Raw genomic sequence first — 5,321 nt, 5'->3', positions numbered from 1 at the left:
GCCGCATAGCACAGGGAGATCATCTGGGTGCTTTGTGACCACCTGGAGGGGTGGGATAGGGAGGGTGGGAGGGAGACGCAAGAGGGAGGGGATATGGGAACATATGTATATGTATAACTGATTCACTTTGTTATAAAGCAGAAACTAACACACCATTGTTAAGCAGTTATACTCCAATAAAGATGTAAAAAATATAAAATAAAAAATAAATGCTGGAGAGGGTGTGGAGAAAAGGGAACCCTCTTCTGTTGTTGGTGGGAATGTAAACTGGTGCAGCCACTATGGAGAATAGTATGGAGGTTCCTCAAAAAACCAAAAGTAGAACTACCATACGACCCAGGAATACCACTACTGGGCATGTACCCTGAGAAAACGATAATTCTAAAAGAGTCATGTACCACAATATTCACTGCAGCACTATTCACAATAGCCAGGACATGTTAGCAACCTAAGTGTCCACTGACAGATGAATGGATAAAGAAGATGTGGCACATATATACAATAGAATATTAATCAGTCATATAAAGTAACAAAATTGAGTTATTTGTAGTGAGGTGGATGGACCTAGAGTCTGTCATACAGAGTGAAGTAAGTCAGAAAGAGAAAAACAAATACTGTATGCTAACACACATATATGGAATCTATAAAATAAAAAATGATTCTGAAGAACCTAGGGCAGGATAGGAATAAAGACGCAGATGTAGAGAATGGACTTGAGAACAAAAGGAGGGGGAAGGGTAAGCTGGGACAAAGTGAGAGAGTGGCACGGACATATATACACTACCAAATATAAAATAGATAGCTAGTGGGAATCAGCCACATAGCACAAGGAGAGCAGCTCGGTGCTTTGTAACCACCTAGAGGGGTGGGATAGGGAGGGTGGGAGGGAGACGCAAGAGGGTTGAGATAAGGAGATATATGTATATGTATAGCTGATTCACTTTGTTATAAAGCACAAACTAACACACCTTTTTAAAATAATTATACTCCAGTAAAGATGTTCAAAAAAAAAAAAAAAGGAAAATATGTCGAAAATAAGTGGAATGGGCATTACATATGCTTTTATATTATGATGGAATATAACGCTTACCCCTCCCACCCCTTTCCAGTCTCTTAGGAAGCTTTTGATTTTAAGTTGCTGGGTCAACTGTAGCAATAATAATGTATTTTGGCAACAGTAAAACATATGCAGATGTTTTACATTATTCCCTGTCCACAGTGGAGGAAATGAATATTGCTGATAAGAGTTTTTTTTAATGTCTTTTAAAATTACATTCCATATTGAAAATGTTGTTTGTCAGATTTTCATATTAAAATAATACTATGGGAAAAACATTTCATTGTTTTAAACTATATTGTAATTTATATAATTTCCTGTTGATATCAAAGATTTGGCTCATAAAAAGATTTTATAGGTCATGTTTCCCCTTGTGGCCCTTTGTGTTTATTTGGAATTATAAATAAAAATATAGATTATCTGCAGATGTTTCTATTAGCATATTGAAATTTCTGAGCCATAAATTCTGGTTATAAACTAGCATCTGACTCTGGTTTATAAAAAATATCTGCCTTAAAAATTTTTGGAAACAAAATGAAAGTATTCTGTTTCTTTCATTTTAATACCACATGGAAACTAGTTTTGCAACATTCATAAATTTCTTTTCATATGAATGAATTTAAGGAACCTGCATTTCCTTTGTAATGATATGTTAATCGTTTTAGTAAAATAACTTACATGTAAATATACATTTAATCATATAGTATCATTTTTGTGGAATTATCCAATTAACCTATCTGAATTGCACATAAAATAACCAATAATTATGGGTGTGCAGCTATTATGGGAGATTTTAAAATTTATAAATTGGTAGGTGGAAAATAATTCTGATTTCGTTAATCATTCTTTCCCTCACTGCTATAAACTTTAATGACATTTGTAACAAGAGAATTTCTACTTCATATCTTGTGAAGTAGAAAAGGTCAAAATTCAAGGGATGGAAGTAAATACTTTACAATGTTAGAAACTTTCTGAATAGACTTTAGACTATATAAGGAGTGGTAAGCAAATAGTGGTGTTTCAAATAATTTGAAATTAAATGAGAAAAGACTGTAGAGGAATGAGGGAAAAATAATTGAATTTTTAGAGAAAATCAATATACAAATATATTATATATATTACATAAAAATGGAAAGATAAAAAAGGGAGTATTGTCTCATCGATTTAAAATATATTTTATTTAAGTCACTTTCAATAATAAGGTATCATTTTCCCACACTATTCTAATTTTAACGTTTTTGATGTTATGTCTATTAGTTGAATTTCTTAAGTCAATGTTATTTTCTGGAAATAACTAGAGGAATCTGTTATGACAAGGTATATTTTGTGTTGTGATTCCTTTTAAAGATCCATATTGTTGACCTAATACATTGATTCAGAAATAACAAACAACTAGTTGAATCTAGTTCCACTGTTAACCAAATCCTGAAGCTTTATAGAGCAAACGATTAGAGCAAGTTTTAACAAAGGGTACTTGCCTGCCACCCACTCAGACCCTAATTCAATTAAAACATGCATGAACAGCCCTCAGAATGGGAGAAAATATTTGCAAATAAAACAACAGACAAAGGATTAATCTCCAAAATATACAAATAGCTCATATAGCTCAATATCAGAAAAACAAACAATCCTATTAAAAAATGGGTGGAAGACCTAAATAAACATTTCACCAAGGAAGGCATACAGATGGCCAAGAGGCACATGAAAAGATGCTCAGCATCACTAATTATTAGAGAAATGCAAATCAAAACTACAATGAGGTATCACCTCATGCCAGTCAGAATGGCAATTATCAAAAAATCTAGAAACAATAAATGCTGGAAAAGGTGTGGTGAAAAGGGAACCCTCCTGTGCTGTTGGTGGGAATGTAAATTGATACAGCCACTATGAAGAACATTATGGAGGTTCCTTAAAAAACTACAAATAGAACTACCGTTTGACCCAGCAATCCCTCTACTGGGCATATACCCTGAGAAAACCATAATTCAAAAAGAGTCATGTACCGCAATGTTCATTGCAGCTGTACTTACAATAGCCAGGGCATGGAACCAAACTAAGTGTCCATCAACAGATGAATGGATGAAGAAGATGTGGCCTATATACAATGGAATATTACTCAGCCATAAAAGAAATGAAACTGAGTTGTTTGTAGTGAGGTGGATGGACCTAGAGTCTGTCATACAGAATGAAGTAAATCAGGAAGAGAAAAACAAATATCGTATGCTAATGCATATATATGGAATCTAAAAAAAAAAATGGTACTGATGAACCTAGTTGCAGAGCAGTAATAAAGAAGTAGACATAGAGAATGGACTTGGGGACATGGGGTGGGAGGGGGAAGCTGGGGCCCAGTGAGAGTAAAATCTACATATATACCCTACCGAACATAAAATAGTTAGCTAGTGGGAAGCAGCAGCATAGAACAGGGAGATCAGCTTGGTGCTTTGAGATGACCTAGAGGAGTGTGATAGGGAGGATGGGTGGGAGGCTAAAGAGGGTGGGGATATGGGGACATGTGTATGCATATAGCTGATTCACTTTGGTGTACAGCAGAAACCAACACAGTACTGTGAAGCAATTATACTCCAATAAAGATCTATTTAAAAAATTTAAAAATGTAATTGTGAATCACTATATTGTACATCTATAACATAGAATATTGTACATCACTATATTTCAATTAAAAAATAAATTTTAAAAAATGCATGAAAAGAATACACAACAAAACATCAAAAGTATCTTGAATGTAGAGTTACTTTGCTTAGATGTTGCTCAGCTTATATGTTTTCCCACGTGGAATATAAAATTTAGTTTTCAAAGATCCAGACAAGTGCACATAAGATGAGGTTTCTTCTATGTATATTTTTATTAACCTAATATTAAAAATCGGTTACCCTGCAAAGTGATGAATTACTTGGGTTTCCTCCAATTGATTTTCTACATTCAGCAAATATATTAATATATATATATATATATATATATATATATATATATATATATATATATATATACACACACAGATCTGATCATGTACCAGTCCTGCCCTCCGTCTACCTTAAATTCCTTTTGTCCAGAATGTTTATTTTAGCTTATAATTATAATATATTTGATTAATGCCTGCCCCCACTGCCACTGGAGTAGGGACTAGGTCCGGTTTTCCTAGGCATAGGGCTTAGTGCAATGTCTGTTCTATAGCAATACTTAATGAATATCAGCTGAAGGAAGAGGGGTCATGAAATTGATGTTGCATGGAACCGGGGTCCTTTCTATCGTGCTGGCCAAAAGGTTCGTTCGGTTTTTTCTGCAAGATGGCTCTAGTAGAACTTAGATGTCTTTAACTTCATTTGAAACAATTTTGTTAGATTGTATGTGACAACTGTCATATCAGCGTGCATTTAAGAAAAGATTTATCAAAATTGGTGAATTTTTGTGTAGCCATTTTCATACTGAAGATGGAAGAAAAAAGCAACATTTTTGATATATTATGCTTTATTATTTCAAGAAAGGTAAAAACGCAACTGAAACACACACACAAAAAAGATTTGTGCAGTGTATGGAAAAGGTGCTGTGACTGACTGAAAATGTCAAAAGTGGTTTGTGAAGTTTTGTGTTGGAGATTTCTTGCTGGATGATTCTCCATGGTCGGGTAGACCAGTTGATGTTGATAGTGATCAAATGGAGGCATTAACTGAGGACAATTAAAGTTATACCATGCGGGAGATAGCCGACATACTCAAAATATCCAAATCAAGGTTTGAAAATCATTTGCACTTGTTTATGTGAATCTATTTGATGGTTGGCTTCCACATAAATTAAGCGAAAAAACCTTCTTGACTGTATTTTCGCATGTGATTCTCTACTTAAACGTAAACGAAAACGTTCTGTTTTTAAGACAAATAGTGACAGGTGTTGAAAAGTGGATACTGTACAACAATGTGGAATGGAAGAGATCGTGGGGCAAGTGAAATGAACCACCACCAACCACACCAAAGGCCAGTCTTCATCCAAAGACGATGGCGTTGTGTACACGGTTGGATTGGAAGGGAGTCCTCTATTATGAGCTCCTTCCTGAAAACCAAATGATTAATTCCAAGTATTGCTCCCAATTAGACCAACTGAAGGCAGCATTTGATGAAAAACATCCAGAATTAGTCAATAGAAAATGCATAATCTTCCATCAGGATAACGCAAGACTGGATGTTTCTTTGATGACCAAGCAAAAACTATTACAGTTTGGCTGGGAAGTTCTGATTCATCTGACATA

This window comes from Mesoplodon mirus (genome assembly GCF_964341445.2).
Source record: "Mesoplodon mirus genome assembly, chromosome: 2".
In the NCBI taxonomy this organism is placed as follows: domain Eukaryota; kingdom Metazoa; phylum Chordata; class Mammalia; order Artiodactyla; family Ziphiidae; genus Mesoplodon; species Mesoplodon mirus.
The sequence above is the reverse complement of the archived record's forward strand: the minus strand, read 5'-3'. Positions refer to the sequence as shown.